General features: G+C 41.9%; 1 protein-coding gene across 3 annotated transcripts in view; it reads right to left on the reverse strand.

The window, feature by feature from the left end:
• The window catches only part of LOC115190190 (transcription elongation regulator 1-like protein), a 198,076-nt gene that overhangs the window by 172,140 nt on the left and 7,451 nt on the right, over positions 1–18,485 (reverse strand). The window lies entirely within an intron of this gene.

Raw genomic sequence — 18,485 nt, forward strand, 5'->3', positions numbered from 1 at the left:
CCAGTAATAATAATTAATCAGTCCTGGATACATGCTTTACACCTCCAGTAATAATATCTAATCAGTCCTGGATACATGCTTTACACCTCCAGTAATAATATCTAATCAGTCCTGGATACATGCTTTACACCTCCAGTAATAATATCTAATCAGTCCTGGATACATGCTTTACACCTCCAGTAATAATATCTAATCAGTCCTGGATACATGCTTTACACCTCCAGTAATAATATCTAATCAGTCCTGGATACATGCTTTACACCTCCAGTAATAATATCTAATCAGTCCTGGATACATGCTTTACACCTCCAGTAATAATATCTAATCAGTCCTGGATACATGCTTTACACCTCCAGTAATAATATCTAATCAGTCCTGGATACATGCTTAATATCTCCAGTAATTCTCTTTGGTCATCGTCACGGACGTGTATATTCCTACCCAAGATGACACCGTGATGGCTCTCAAGGAACTACACTTGACTTCATACAAACTGGAATCTGCACATCCACATTTATTGTAGCTGGGGACTTCAATAAAGGAAATCTGAGGAAAACGTTAACACATCTCCTGTGCTACTCGCTCATCGAGCAGTCTTGACCATATTAATGTATTGTTGGAGCTAGAAACATGAGCATATAGCTAGGTATTAATGCACTGTTGGAGCTAGAAACATGAACATTTAGCTAGGTATTAATGCACTGTTGGAGCTAGAAACATGAACATTTAGCTGCACCTGTGATGACTTCATTTAATAACATCGAATCAGTCCTGGATACAGACACAGCTCCTCTATAAATAGAACTATAGTGTCAGGCTGAGAAGAGACACCCACCACCCTCCAACACTCTAATGAACCTATATTGTTTATTAAATGCCACACTGTGATTGGCTGCCTGTAAATGTTAGAGGAACGTGATATAGAGCAGGGGTACAGTCTCAAATGCTATCCTATTCCCTATCTAGTGCACTACATTTGACCAGAGCCCATTGGGCCCTATAGGGAATAAGGTGTCATTTAAGAACACATACTATGATATGGATATTGAGCATAATAACTCTACCCCTGCTTCATCGAGCTGTATTGATGTAGCCGGCTGAAACTAAACTCCAAAAGCTACTGTAACACTGTAACAGTATGTAACTGTAACAACTACTGTAACTACGGTAGCACTGTCACAGTATGTAACTGTAACTACTGTAACCCTGTAACAGTATGTAACTGTAACTACTGTAACCTTGTAACAGTATGTAACTGTAACTACTACTGTAACTACTGTAACACTGTAACAGTATGTAACTGTAACTACTGTAACCCTGTAACAGTATGTAAATGTAACTACTTCTACTACTGTAACTACTGTAGCACTGTAACAGTATGTAACTGTAACTACTACTACTGCAACTACTGTAACAGTATGTAACTAACTACTACTACTACTACTACTACTGTAACTACTGTAACAGTATGTAACTGTAACTACTACTACTACTACTGTAACACTGTAACAGTATGTAACTACTACTACTACTGTAATTACTGTAGCACTGTAACTACTACTGTAACACTGTAACAGTATGTAACTATAACAACTTCTTCTGTAACAACTGTAGCACAGAAACAGTATGTAACTAACTACTACTACTGTACCTGCTGTAGGACTGTGTGGAAAACAGATCAATACTATGCATTTTACCCAGAAATATAGGAGGTCACCTTTGAAAAGCCCTCTGCTGATTCCAGGGGGATGGACATATCTTTACGCTGCACATTAACCTGGAAGGGAGGACAGTAGCAGACACCCGTTAGCCTGATGGGACAATAACAGAGCCATTTGGCTTTCTTAAAGCCTGTTTAACGTTATATACAGACAGTAAGGCTGCTGCTTCAGGCTTCTACATTGTAGAAGGCTGTGTATGCTATCCCTGACGCACTGATGAAACACATGGGAATGAAGTAAGCGAAGAGTGTAGAAGTGATACCTAGAACCATAAAGTGTTCATCGGCTTGTCCCTGTAGGAGAATACTTATTGGTTCCACGTAGAACCTTTGTTTATTTTGCAGAAGACCTGTGTTAAAATGTAAAGGTAATTTCTGATTGAGCCAACAAATACATCGTTTACCATGTATGCAGTCTCAGCAAACACCGGAACATTGCCTTTAAATTTCAATCGAGCTTTAACGTGGGTCTTACGCGACACTTATGCCATATGGATTGAATCCAGCCCTTGGTATCCAAAAATACTTTTAAAATAATAAGTTATCAAATCATTTTCACAGGTGTCATTAAAGTGCAATTCCGCCACTTTCAACCTCATATTCATTATCTTCAGCACCATACCAGTGTCTACATATGTGAAAACTGCACGTTTTAATGATCTGTGGTTAAAAAGAGAAGAAGAAAGGTTTTAAAAAAATCATTCTCTGTGACATCATAGGGTAGGATTAACCTTTTCACATGTAAGTTCCAAATATCTCTAACGGTCGCCCCAGCGATGTGATGTCAGAATGCACTCACTGTTCCAAAATGTGATTTGAGTCAATTGGAGGTGTACCTGTGGATGTATTTCAAGGCCAACCTTCAAACTCAGTGCCTCTTTGCTTGACATAATGGGAAAATCAAAAGAAATCAGCCAAGACCTCAGAAAAAAATTGTAGAACTCCACAAGTCTGGTTCATCCTTGGGAGCAATTTCCAAACACCTGAAGGTACCACATTCATCTGTACAAACAATAGTACACAAGTATAAACACCATGGGACCACGCAGCCGTCATACCGCTCAGGAAGGAGACACGTTCTGTCTCCTAGAGATGAACGTACTTTGGTGCAAAAAGTGAAAATCAGCAAAGGACTTTTGGAAGATGCTGGAGGAAACAGGTACAAAAGTATCTATATCCACAGTAAAACAAGTCCTGTATCGACATAACCTGAAATGCCGCTCAGCAAGGAAGAAGCCACTGCTCCAAAACAGCCATAAAAAAGTCAGACTACGGTTTGCAACTGCACATGGGGACAAAGATCGTACTTTTTGGAGAAATGTCCTCTGGTCTGATGAAACAAAAATAGAACTGTTTAGCCATAATGACCATCGTTAGGTTTGAGGAAAAAGGGGGAGGCTTGCAAGCCAAAGAACACCATCCCAACCGTGAAGCACGGGGGTGGCAGCTTCATGTTGTGGGGGTGCTTTGCTGCAGGAGGGACTGGTGCACTTCACAAAATAGATGATTATGTAGAAAATTGTGTGGATATATTGAAGCTACATCTCAAGACATCAGTCAAGAAGTTAAAGCTTGGTCACAAATAGGTCTTCCAAATGGACAATGACCCAAAGCATACTTCCAAAGTTGTGGCAAAATGGCTTAAGGACAACATAGTCAAGGTATTGGAGTGGCCGTCACAAGCCCTGACCTGAATCCTATAGAAAATGTGTGGGCAGAACTGGAGAAGCGTGTGCAAGCAAGGAGGCCTACAAACCTGACTCAGTTACACCAGCTCTGTCAGGAGGATTGGGCCAACATTCACCCAACTTATTGTGGGAAGCTTGTGGAAGGCTACCCAAAACGTTTGACCCAAGTTAAACAATTTAAAGGCAATGCTACCAAAAACGAATTGAGTGTATGTAAACTTCTGACCCCTGGAAATATGATGAAAGAAATAAAAGCTGAAAGAAATAATTCTCTCTATTATTATTCTGACATTTCACATTCTTAAAATAAATTGGTGATCCTAACTGACCTAAAACAGGGAATTTTTACTAGGATTAAATGTCAGGAATTGTGAAATACACAGTATAAATGTATTTGGCTAAGGTGTATGTAAACTTCCGACTTCAACTGTATGTTTGAGGCCTTCCCCATTTGTTCCGCACATCAAGTATGCAGACATTTGCACAGTCTAACACGAACTGGCACATTTTATGGGCTGGTGCTCGCATTGCTTTCATTGTTGATCTCCTTCCAAAAATTGACTTTGGACATGTGTGCATTCAAAGTAAGTGCCTTACAGTATTTTCTATATATCGTGTTGTTGTTTCTACTGTAGCACAAAGTATGTATGTATGTATGAATGAAGCACAATGTATTTATAGTTTTATTCACATTTTGAAGTACTGGTTACAAATAATGCATTCCGATAATAATAGAAATAAAGCCATGCTTATTAAAATAAATCATCCTCATGTTAAACGGCATTGACCGCCACTGCATTTGTAAGGACTGTGTTTGTGTAAAATGTTTCTGTGAAAAAGAACTGTGTGGCTACCTCAAATGCTGACTGTCGCGGAAATCAAAAGTGGACGTTCTAAATAAGCCTTCTAATCACACCGGTTTCAGCTGCAGGGACCACTGTAGAATGATCACACCGGTTTGAGCGTACGCTGCAGGGACCACTGTAGAATGATCACACCCATTTGTTGGTACGTGTGAAAATGTTAAAACCAAGAAAAACTCTACTTTTCAAAACGTGCACGAGTTTCTAGCCAGAGGGAGGGTATTTTCTTGCTCCGATTGTAACCGTGAATCTATTTTTTAAATGTTTTTACTTTTGATGATGTAATTGGGAAGAACTTTGTAACTTTATAATTGTTTCTAAAAAACATAGAAATGTTTTCACATACACTACATGGCCAAAAGTATGTGACCCCCCCCCCCCCCTTCAAATTAGTGCATTTGGCTATGTCAGCCACACCTGCTGCTGACAGGTGTATAAAATCGAGCACACTGCCAAGCAATCTCCATAGACAAACATTGACTGTAGAATGGCCCGTACTGAAGAGCTCAGTGACTTTCAACACGGCACCGACATAGGATGCTAAATTTCCAACAAGTCAGTTCGTTAAATTTCTGCCCTGCTTTAGCTGCCCCGGTCAACTGTAAGTGTTGTTATTGTGAAGTGGAAACGTCTAGGAGCAACAACGACTCAGCCGCGAAGTGGTAAGCCACACAAGCTCACATAATGGGATCACAGAGTGATGAAGCGTGTAGGGCATAAAACATGTCTGTCCTCAGTTGCAACACTCACAACTGACTTCCAAACTGCTTCTGGAAGCAACGTCAGCACAATAACTGTTTGTCGGGAGCTTCATGAAATGGTTTTCCATTGCCAAGCAGCCGCACACAAGCCTAAGATCACCATGCGCAATGCCAAGCTTCGGCTGGAGTGGTGTAAAGCTCGCCGCCATTGGATACTGGAGCAGTGGAAACGTGTTCTCTGTAGCTTCACCATCTGGCAGTCCGACGGATGAATCTGGGTTGGCGGATGCCAGAGAAACGCTACCTGCATCAATGCATAGTGCCCACTGTACAGTTTGGGGAAGGAGGAACACAATGACATTCTAGACGATAATGGTCCATACACAAATGGTTTATCGAGATCCGTGTGGAAGAAATTGACTGGCCTGCACAGAGCCCTGATCTCAACCCAGTCGAAACACCTTTGGGATGAATTGGAACTTCGACTGCGAGCCAGGCCTAATCGCTACAACATCAGTGCTCGACTTCACTAATGCTCTTGTGGCTGAATGGAAGCAAGTCCCCACAGCAATGTTCCAACATCTAGTGGAAAGCCTTCCCAGAAGAGTGGAGGCTGTTATAGCAGCAAAGGGGGGGTCCAACTCCATATTAATGCCCATGATTTTGGAATGAGATATTAGACAGCAGGTGTCCACATACTGTTGGTCATGTAGTGTATATAGACACTGTTATTACGCTGGAGATAATTACGCAGTGGAATTACCCTTTAAGTTGTCCAAATGGCAAAAAAAAGGACATTGTCGTCTTCAAAGGATCATATTTGTATTACATATTCTATGAAAGACAGTTCAATATGTGGAGATTAATGACTGCCAATTATAAAATGCTAAATAAGACCCTGCTATGGAACTGGATTAAGGATGAAGTCTGAATGTCCTTTCCACTAATTCTTTAACATGAACACGTTTCCCCTGCGGTAGGAATCAACCGTATATCCCACATAATGTCTGAAGTGGAATAAAATATAATCAACCGTATATATATCGATCCCACATAACGTCTGTAGTGGAATAAAATATAATCAACCGTATATATATCGATCCCACATAACGTCTGTAGTGGAATAAAATATAATCAACAGCTAATAAGAAAATGTTTTATTTAACTGAGACATTAATTTGACAAACCTTTTCTCAAAATGATCTTCCACTTATTAACGAACAATATACACCAGATTTCAAATATTAGTTTGATTTTAAGATGTCAAACCATATTTTTCATTGTCATGAAAGATTGCTAGATTGTTCCCAGTGTTTGATCAAAAGCATTCTGGGAAATATATATTTTATATTTAAAACATTATTTTATTTATCCTTTATTTAACTAGGCAAGTCAGTTAAGAACAAATTCTTATTTACAATGACGGCCTACAGGGGAACAGTGGGTTAACTGCCTTATTCAGGGCCAAAACAACAGTTTTCACCTTTTCAGCTCGGGGATTCAATCCAGCAACCTTTCGGTTACTGGCCCAACGCTCTAACCACTAGGCTACCTGCTGGTTACTGGCCCAACGCTCTAACCACTAGGCTACCTGCCGCCCCAACATTTTAAAAACTGGTCCATTTCTTCTCCATGACCTTGAATGTGCGATGGTAGGAATACACACAGTATAAAGACAAAAGGTTTTCTGAAGTATTCTGGAAGATGAATGAAATGTGATGTTGCTGCATCAGCCCTGAATCTCCCCAGAGCGAAATTAGCTGAGGAAGGTTAGTGAAGTTTCTTTCCATTCAAGTCTTTTTAAGGTTTTATTCACTTTATCTTCTGTTGTTGCTTCTAAGAACGCTCTGCTAGAGATTGAACTACTTGAACTGAGGAGGCCTACTTGTTAGGGGTATATAGAATATACAGAGTACGACAGCTCGCTGACTCACATAACAGATCACTTTACATTTCATATTCATCTTTTACTGTGATCCATTCAACAACACCTGAAATCAAAACTGCATCTCTTCATAATCATCATCATCACCCTCATCATCCTCACCACCACATCATAATTACATTTTTACAATTTTATTCAACCTTTATTTAACTAGGCCAGTAAATGAACCCTTCTCCTGCAATTTCTGGGGCCCCCATCAAAATCCGTCTGTTTAAGCTAAAAGATATTGTTGTTTAGCATGGGCTGTGCCTCAATCCACCACATCCACCGGTATATCACAATTCTGCATCTGCGGTGAAAAGTGACAGAGATAGAGCGGTGTTTATCAGACCATGCAAAGATGAGACTCTCACAAACACAATGGTGTTCTTCTGTTTTACGACTCACGGGACTCGTCTGAAGTCGGTACAACCTCTTCTGAAAACTTTTGTCTGTAGCATCCGAACAGTTTTGGCTAGAGACTAATATAAAGGTCTCTGGCGAATACGTACTATACATACTATACATGTCGGTTGTTTTGCTCCAGGACGTCCACAAGCCTCACAAGACTTGTCTGAAGGTCCCCAGGTCTCCGGAACTAGTTTTAAAAAAAATCTATGGAAGTATATATGGAGAGAGTTTAGTGCCTAAAATAAGGAGTTAAATACATGTAAAAAATATATATAAATAGTTTCCTGGTCTTTCTTATATCTCTCAGATATAGAATATACACTTCAGAACAAACTTCCTTTAGATTGTTTGGGGGACAATCTGTTATTCCATGTGTTTCTATTGGCTAATAGCAGTAATCTGTTATTCCATGTGTTTCTATTGGCTAATAGCAGTAATCTGTTATTCAATGTGTTTCTATTGGCTAATAGCAGTAATGACTATCTGTTATTCCATGTGTTTCTATTGGCTAATAGCAGTAATGACTATCCATTATTCCATGTGTTTCTATTGGCTAATAGCAGTAATGACTATCTGTTATTCAATGTGTTTCTATTGGCTAATAGCAGTAAGGACTATCTGTTATTCAATGTGTTTCTATTGGCTAATAGCAGTAAGGACTCTCTGTTATTCAATGTGTTTCTATTGGCTAATAGCAGTAAGGACTATCTGTTATTCAATGTGTTTCTATTGGCTAATAGCAGTAATCTGTTATTCAATGTGTTTCTATTGGCTAATAGCAGTAATCTGTTATTCAATGTGTTTCTATTGGCTAATAGCAGTAATCTGTTATTCCATGTGTTTCTATTGGCTAATAGCAGTAAGGACTATCTGTTATTCAATGTGTTTCTATTGGCTAATAGCAGTAAGGACAATCTGTTATTCAATGTGTTTCTATTGGCTAATAGCAGTAAGGACTATCTGTTGTTCCATGTGTGTCACACCCTGACCATAGAGAGCCCTTGGGGTTCTCTATGGTGTTTTAGGTCAGGTCGTGACTAGGGGGTTTCTAGGTATTATATTTCTATGTTGGTGTGTGTGTATGGTTCCCAATTAGAGGCAGCTGATAATCGTTACCTCTAATTGGGGATCATACTTAGTGTGTCCTTTTTCCCACCTGCGATGTGGGATATTGTTTTGTTTTGTGTGAGTGCCTATGTGCGCTACGTGTTTCACGATCGTTATATCTTTGTTGTTTTTTGGAAGTTTCACTATTATTAAAATGTGAAAGTCTACTCACGCTGCGCCTTGGTCTAATTATTTGGTCTAATTATTTATATGATGGTCAATGTGTTTCTATTGGCTAATAGCAGTAAGGACTATCTGTTATTCAATGTGTTTCTATTGGCTAATAGCAGTAAGGACTATCTGTTATTTAATGTGTTTCTATTGGCTAATAGCAGTAAGGACTGTTGTTCAATGTGTTTCAATTGGCTAATAGCAGTAAGGACTGTTGTTCAATGTGTTTCTATTGGTCAATAGCAGTAAGGACTATCTGTTCAAAGTAGTGAATATGTTATTCAATGCGTTGGTATGGGCTAATAGCAGTAAGGCCAAACATAATTTTTCATCTGAGAGATTGTTATTATTTTTTTTACATTGTATTTAACACCTTATTTTTGCCACTAAACATTCTCCATATATACAGTACTTCCATTCATTTTTTCAGGGGGACCTTCAGATGAGTCTTGTGAGGTCTGTGGGCGTCCTAGAGCAAAAACAACATGTACGTGTTCCTGAGAGTCTCACCTTTACACAGAGGGGTCATATTAATGAGTAGCCCAAACTGTTTGCAGACAGAAGTTGGCAGATCGGCTGTACCGACTTCAGATGAGTCCTAAGACGCTTGGGGGGGGGGGGGGGTCGTAGAGCAAAACGGAGAACACCCTCGTGTTCGTAAGAGTCTCATCTTTCCATAGAGGGGTCTCTAGCATAAACTGACATATGTAAGTATTATGCTAATTCGATTTCCACGGGGGCGCGGACATCGACCTTAAGGGCTTTAACATGTCATTACACACACTGAGTCTCTCAAAGGGAGACTGCATGATGCTGACTGCTCCGTTATTACAGTAGGACACCCATTGTGAACATTTCATTTGGAAGTTAAACACTTTCCACAACGCAGCACAACGCAGCAGGAACCATCTTGTTTCTGTGTTCATCCATAAAACACAACAGAGCCTGGGGGGGGTTGGTGGAGGAGAGAGGAGGAGAGAGGAGAGGAGAGGGGAGGGAAGAGGGTTTAGATGATGTGGAGGGTAGAGAGGAGAGGAGAGAAGGAGAGGGTAGAGAGGAGAGGTGGAGGGGAGGAGAGGAGGGGAGAGAAGGGGAGGGTAGAGAGGAGAGGTAGAGGAGAGGGGAGGAAAGGAGGAGGAGAGGGGTGGAGAGAGGGGAAGAGAGGGCAGGAGGAGATGAGAGGTGAGATCAATCAAAAACCAACCTGCTTTAGCACCAAATGAAAAAAAAGTTGTGTGTGTGTCTACAGTATACTGTAAAGGGGCTGAGGAGGAGGAGGAGGGCTGAGGAGAACTACCTTCACCATCATAATGAAAATAAAGCCCTCTCATCCATCCAAATAGACTGTATAGATTATATGTATATGGTCTCATGTCTATAGTAGACCGTATAGGGGCTGAGAAGGAACCCACTGGATATAAAGGTACCAAAACACAACAGAAACACAACACAACAGAATTACCTGTGCTTGTATGATGCTTTCATAACATACTATAGCTTCACATGATGCTTTCATAACATACTATAGCTTCACATGATGCTTTCATAACATATTATAGCTTCACATGAAGCTTTCATAACATATTATAGCTTCACGTGAAGCTTTCATAACATATTATAGCTTCACATGATGCTTTCATAACATATTATAGCTTCACGTGAAGCTTTCATAACATACTATAGCTCACATGAAGCTTTCATAACATACTATAGCTTCACATGATGCTTTCATAACATACTATAGCTTCACATGAAGCTTTCATAACATATTATAGCTTCACATGAAGCTTTCATAACATTGTAGCTTTACGTGTGCATCACATCACACAAAGAGCACAGTCTTAAACACAGTGCAGTCTGATCTGTGGAAGACAGACAGCAGAGGGATGGGAGATATGAGCTGCTGGACGGAGGATTGTTCAACAATCAAACAATGATGGTCGCCTTCTCAAATGGCACCCTGTTCCCTATATAGTGCACTACTTTTGACCGATGCCAATAGGGCTTTAGTCAAAGGTAGCATACTATATATCCGTATTTCGGATGGGACTTTAAACGGGTGTCCTGACTCTCTGTGGTCACTAATGATCCCATGGTACTTATCGTAAGAGTAGGGGTGTTAACCCTGGTGTCCAGGCTAAATTCCCAATCTGGTCCTCATACCATCACGGTCACCTAATCATCCCCATCTTCCAATTGGCTCATTCATCCCCTCTCCTCTCCCCTGTAACTAGTCCCCAGGTCATTGCTGTAAATGAGAATGTGTTCTCAGTCAACTTACCTGGTAAAATAAGGGTTAAGTCAAATAAAAATACAGAGAATATGGTGCAATGTGAAATGCAGTCAGGGACCAACCAAATGCTGTTTCACCCTTTCTCTCCAGTCAGTCTGACAAAGCATCTTGAACTCAACAAGTGAAGCTGACGGTAACTAAGGAACAAGGACCGCAGCAGTTTGATAAGGTCGAGTAGGGTTGTGACCCAAAATGGCACCCTAGTCCCTATAATAGTGCACTACTTTTGACCAGGGTCCTTAGAGCTCTGTTTATAAGCAGTGCAGTATGTAGGGTATAGGGTAGCATTGGGGATGCAGCCCAGGACTTCACCTTGTCAGCAGTCTGCTGAGAGACATGGTCTCATTAAAGAGGAAGATCCCTCCCATAAGCCTGTGATCCACAGCGAGGTGCTAGCCGCAGAACAGACAAGTATTCAATCATCCAGACAAGTAATTGATTGTATAATTACAACACAACACTGCACTACATGCCCACCCGTCTGTCAGACAGTCAACACTATCCAAGGGATTTCAGTTCTCAGCTTTCAGCCTGGAGGCTTTTACAAACTGAAGGCTAGCACAACTGAAAAATGCAATGGGTGGGTGAAGGTGATGGATGGACTGTCATGGGCTGGCTGGAGAAATACACTATTAGTGACTTAAAAACAACATCCTGTCAAGTATCTTACAAGAAAAAGTCTCCATAGCGCAGATGTTTTTTCATGATGCTACTGTTAGGAAAGCATTTAGGAAGAACTAAAATTCACACAGCTGAGAGTTTGTTCATTTAAATGTCAACAGAATACATACTGTATATGGCCCACTGTATAGAGGATACATACTGTATATGGCCCACTGAAGAGGATACATACTGTATATGTCCCACTGTAAAGAGGATACATACTGTATATGGCCCACTGTATAGAGGATACATACTGTATATGGCCCACTGTATAGAGGATACATACTGTATATGGCCCACTGTAAAGAGGATACATACTGTATATGACCCACTGAAGAGGATACATACTGTATATGGCCCACTGTATAGAGGATACATACTGTATATGGCCCACTGTATAGAGGATACATACTGTATATGGCCCACTGAAGAGGATACATACTGTATATGGCCCACTGTAAAGAGGAGATATACTGTATATGGCCCACTGTAAAGAGGAGATATACTGTATATGGCCCACTGTATAGAGGATATATACTGTATATGGCCCACTGTATAGAGGATACATACTGTATATGGCCCACTGTATAGAGGATACATACTGTATATGACCCACTGAAGAGGATACATACTGTATATGACCAACTGTATAGAGGAAACATACTGTATATGGCCCACTGTATAGAGGATACATACTGTATATGGCCCACTGTATAGAGGATACATACTGTATATGGCCCACTGTATAGAGGATATATACTGTATATGGCCCACTGTATAGAGGATATATACTGTATATGGCCCACTGTATAGAGGAAACATACTGTATATGGCCCACTGTATAGAGGATACATACTGTATATGGCCCACTGTATAGAGGATACATACTGTATATGGCCCACTGTATAGAGGATACATACTGTATATGACCCACTGAAGAGGATACATACTGTATATGACCAACTGTATAGAGGAAACATACTGTATATGGCCCACTGTATAGAGGAAACATACTGTATATGGCCCACTGTATAGAGGATACATACTGTATATGGCCCACTGTATAGAGGATACATACTGTATATGCCCCACTGTAAAGCGTTTTATGTATGTAAAGCTGGAGATAAAATATGAAAATGATTATCCTCAAGATGTCCCTGAGGTCCTAATTATAGTGCAACCCTGAGCCATTCATTACTTCTGAGACATTCATTTCAGTACCTTACAGACTACATTTTACATGTACATTTTAGTCATTTTAGCAGACACTCTTATCCAGAGCGACTTACAGTAATGAATGCATACATTTAATTTAATTTCATGCATTTTTTTTTTGTACTACTAACTATAATAGAATGCTGTGCTTGTTCTGAGGGTGTGTGCAGCTTCTCAACATGGAAGACATATCACCAAGCTAACAGAGGAAATAAGGTGTATAGAAAAGTGTGGAAAATCATTTATACACCTGTGCAAGTGAAGAAAATCATTCAAGTGAACCAGCAATAAAAAGCACCCATATACCAATTTACAGGACACAATATAAAGGACCAAAACACAGGACACAATATAAAGGACCAATACACAGGACCCAATACACAGGACCCAATATACAGGACCCAATATACAGGACCCAATATACAGGACCCAATATACAGGACCAGGACCAATACACAGGACCAGGACCCAATATACAGGACCCAATATACAGGACCCAATACACAGGACCCAATATACAGGACCCAATATACAGGACCAGGACCAATACACAGGACCCAATACACAGGACCCAATATACAGGACCCAATATACAGGACCAGGACCAATACACAGGACCCAATATACAGGACCCAATATACAGGACCAGGACCCAATATACAGGACCAAATATACATGACCCAATACACAGGACCAGGACCCAATATACAAGACCCAATATACAGGACCCAATATACAGGACCCAATACACAGGACCCAATACACAGGACCAGGACCCAATATACAGGACCCAATACACAGGACCCAATACACAGGACCCAATACACAGGACCAGGACCCAATATACAGGACCCAATACACAGGACCAGGACCCAATACACAGGACCCAATACACAGGACCAAATATACAGGACCCAATACACAGGACCCAATATACAGGACCAGGACCCAATATACAGGACCCAATACACAGGACCCAATACACAGGACCCAATATACAGGACCAGGACCAAATATACAGGACCCAATACACAGGACCAGGACCAATATACAGGACCCAATACACTGGACCCAATACACAGGACCCAATACACAGGACCCAATACACAGGACCCAATATACAGGACCCAATATACAGGACCAGGACCCAATATACAGGACCCAATACACAGGACCAGGACCCAATATACAGGACCAGGACCCAATATACAGGACCCAATATACAGGACCCAATACACAGGACCAGGACCCAATACACAGGACCCAATATACAGGACTAGGACCCAATATACAGGACCCAATATACAGGACCCAATATACAGGACCCAATACACAGGACCCAATATACAGGACCCAATACACAGGACCCAAAATACAGGACCAGGACCCAATACACAGGACCCAATACACAGGACCCAATATACAGGACCCAATACACAGGACCCAATATACAGGACCAGGACCCAATATACAGGACCCAATATACAGGACCAGGACCCAATATACAGGACCAATACACAGGGCCAATATACAGGACCAGAACCCAATATACAGGACCCAATATACAGGACCCAATATACAGGACCAGGACCCAATAAACAGGACCCAATATACAGGACCCAATACACAGTACCCAATATACAGGACCAGGACCCAATATGCAGGACCAGGACCCAATATACAGGACCAGGACCCAATATACAGGACCAGGACCCAATACACAGGACCCAATATACAGGACCAGGACCCAATACACAGGACCCAATATACAGGACCCAATATACAGGACCAGGACCAATATACAGGACCCAATACACAGGACCAAAATACAGGACCCAATACACAGGACCCAATATACAGGACCCAATACACAGGACCCAATATACAGGACCAAATATACAGGACCAGGACCCAATATACAGGACCCAATATAAAGGACCCAATACACAGGACCAGGACCCAATATACCGGACCAAATATACAGGACCCAATACACAGGACCCAATATACAGGACCAGGACCCAATACACAGGACCCAATATACAGGACCCAATATACAGGACCAGGACCCAATACACAGGACCAGGACCAATATACAGGACCCAATACACAGGACCAGGACCCAATACACAGGACCCATTACACAGGACCAGGACCCAATATACAGGACCCAATATACAGGACCCAATACACAGGACCCAATATACAGGACCAGGACCCAATACACAGGACCCAATATACAGGACCCAATATACAGGACCAGGACCCAATACACAGGACCCAATATACAGGACCCAATATACAGGACCAGGACCCAATATACAGGACCCAATACACAGGACCCAATATACAGGACCAGGACCCAATATACAGGACCCAATACACAGGACCAGGACCAATATACAGGACCCAATACACAGGACCAGGACCCAATACACAGGACCCAATATACAGGACCCAATACACAGGACCAGGACCCAATATACAGGACCAGGACCCAATACACAGGACCCAATACACAGGACCAAATATACAGGACCCAATACACAGGACCAGGACCCAATATACAGGACCCAATACACAGGACCAAATATACAGGACCCAATATACAGGACCAGGACCAAATATACAGGACCCAATATACAGGACCAGGACCAAATATACAGGACCCAATATACAGGACCCAATTTACAGGACCAAATATACAGGACCCAATATACAGGACCCAATACACAGGACCCAATATACAGGACCAGGACCCAATATACAGGACCCAATATACAGGACCAGGACCCAATATACAGGACCCAATATACAGGACCCAATATACAGGACCAGGACCAATACACAGGACCCAATATACAGGACCAGGACCAATATACAGGACCCAATATACAGGACCAGGACCAATACACAGGACCCAATATACAGGACCCAATACACAGGACCCAATATACAGGACCCAATATACAGGACCCAATATACAGGACCAGGACCCAATATACAGGACCCAATACACAGGACCAGGACCAATATACAGGTCCCAATATAATGAACCCAATATGAATACCAGCAATCACACCCCATCATATCCCATAACATCGCATGCATCCCAAATGGGACCATATTCCCTATGCGGTGCACTTATTTTGACCAGGGAACTAGGTCTACACCGGTCTAAAAATGTGGGCACAATCAGAATGAGTACAAGATCAGGACCAACGACTCATGTGAGAACCAGGTATAAATGGGGCTTAAAAGAATATGGTTCCAATTGGGATCACATAGAGACATCTCCATAATCACAGATACACCTCCATTATCACATGGAAACATTTCCATTATCACATAGAGACATCTCCATAATCACATGGAAACATCTCCATTATCACATAGAAACATCTCCATGATCACATAGAAACATCTCCATTATCACATAGAATCATCTCCATTATCACATAGAAATATCTCCATTATCACATAGAAACATCTCCATTATCACATAGAAACATCTCCATTATCACATAGAAACATCTCCATTGTCACATAGAGACATCTCCATTATCACATAGAAACATCTCCATTATCACATAGAAACATCTCCATTGTCACATAGAGACATCTCCATTATCACATAGAAACATCTCCATTATCACATAGAAACATCTCCATTGTCACATAGAGACATCTCCATTATCACATGGAATCATCTCCAATATCACATAGAAACATCTCCAATACCACCTAGAAACATCTCCATTATCACAGAGACATCTCCATTATCACATGGAATCATCTCTAATATCACATAGAATCATTTCCATTATCACAGAGACACCTCCATTATCACATTGGATCATCTCATAAAGTGAACATAGTCTTTTGGCTACATCCAAAATGGCACCCTATTCCCTATGTAGTGCACTCCACTCAAAAGTAGGGCTCTGGTCAAAAGTAGTGGGTGGTGTAAGGAATAGTGTGCCATTTGGGGACTTTGTATCATCACATGATGGAGGTCAGATGAGAATAATGTAAATGTGATATAGAAAGGGAAAGGGGGAATACTAGTCAGTTGTTCAACTGAAAGCCTTCAACTGAAATGTGTCCTCCGCATTTAACCCAACACCTCTGAATCAGAGAGGTGCAGGAGTCATTTAACCCAACACCTCTGAATCAGAGAGGTGCAGGAGTCATTTAACCCAGCCCCTCTGAATCAGAGAGGTGGAGGAGTCATTTAACCCAACCCCTCTGAATCAGAGAGGTGCAGGAGTCATTTAACCCAACCCCTATGAATCAGAGAGGTGCAGGAGTCATTTAACCCAACCCCTCTGAATCAGAGAGGTGCAGGAGTCATTTAACCCAACCCCTCTGAATCAGAGAGGTGCAGGAGTCATTTAACCCAACCCCTCTGAATCAGAGAGGTGCAGGAGTCATTTAACCCAACCCCTCTTAATCAGACAGGTGCAGGAGTCATTTAACCCAACCCCTCTGAATCAGAGAGGTGCAGGAGTCATTTAACCCAACACCTCTGAATCAGAGAGGTGCAGGAGTCATTTAACCCAACCCCTCTGAATCAGAGAGGTGGAGGAGTCATTTAACCCAACCCCTCTGAATCAGAGAGGTGCAGGAGTCATTTAACCCAACCCCTCTGAATCAGAAAGGTGGAGGAGTCATTTAACCCAACCCCTCTGAATCAGAGAGGTGGAGGAGTAATTTAACCCAACCCCTCTGAATCAGAGAGGTGCAGGAGTCATTTAACCCAACCCCTCTGAATCAGAGAGGTGCAGGAGTCATTTAACCCAACCCCTCTGAATCAGAGAGGTGCAGGAGTCATTTAACCCAACCCCTCTGAATCAGAGAGGTGCAGGAGTCATTTAACCCAACCCCTATGAATCAGAGAGGTGCAGGAGTCATTTAACCCAACCCCTCTGAATCAGAGAGGTGCAGGAGTCAATTAACCCAACCCCTCTGAATCAGAGAGGTGCAGGAGTCATTTAACCCAACCCCTCTGAATCAGAGAGGTGGAGGAGTCATTTAACCCAACCCCTCTGAATCAGAGAGGTGGAGGAGTCATTTAACCCAACCCCTCTGAATCAGAGAGGTGGAGGAGTCATTTAACCCAACCCCTCTGAATCAGAGAGGTGCAGGAGTCATTTAACCCAACCCCTCTGAATCAGAGAGGTGCAGGAGTCATTTAACCCAACCCCTCTGAATCAGAGAGGTGCAGGAGTCATTTAACCCAACCCCTCTGAATCAGGGAGGTGCAGGAGTCATTTAACCCAACCCCTCTGAATGAGAGAGGTGCAGGAGTCATTTAACCCAACCCCTCTGAATCAGAGAGGAGTGTGGAGGGGGGGGGGCTGCCATAATCGACATGCACGTCTTCGGAGCTCGGGGAACAGTGTGATAACTGCCTTGCTCAGGTGCGGAACGGCAGATTTTTAAATTGTTATACATGACTTTCCTCATACAGTACTATACCTGGACGCTATGAAGTCCAGCACTAAGGCTTTGTCCCAAATGGAACACCATTCCCTATATAGTGCACTAGAGTCATATGGACCCTGGTCATAAGGAGTGCATTAAAAGCAGCAGCGTGCCATTTGAGACGTATCCACATTTCCCAGGTGCAACACAGCCTGGTTAAGCTCAGTGGGAGGTTCTGTTCTCCTTTAAACTCCTGATTCAGCCAAACAACAACAAGAAACACCTCAGTCCTTCCTTTCATG

This window comes from Salmo trutta, unplaced genomic scaffold (assembly GCF_901001165.1).
Source record: "Salmo trutta unplaced genomic scaffold, fSalTru1.1, whole genome shotgun sequence".
In the NCBI taxonomy this organism is placed as follows: Eukaryota; Metazoa; Chordata; class Actinopteri; order Salmoniformes; family Salmonidae; genus Salmo; species Salmo trutta.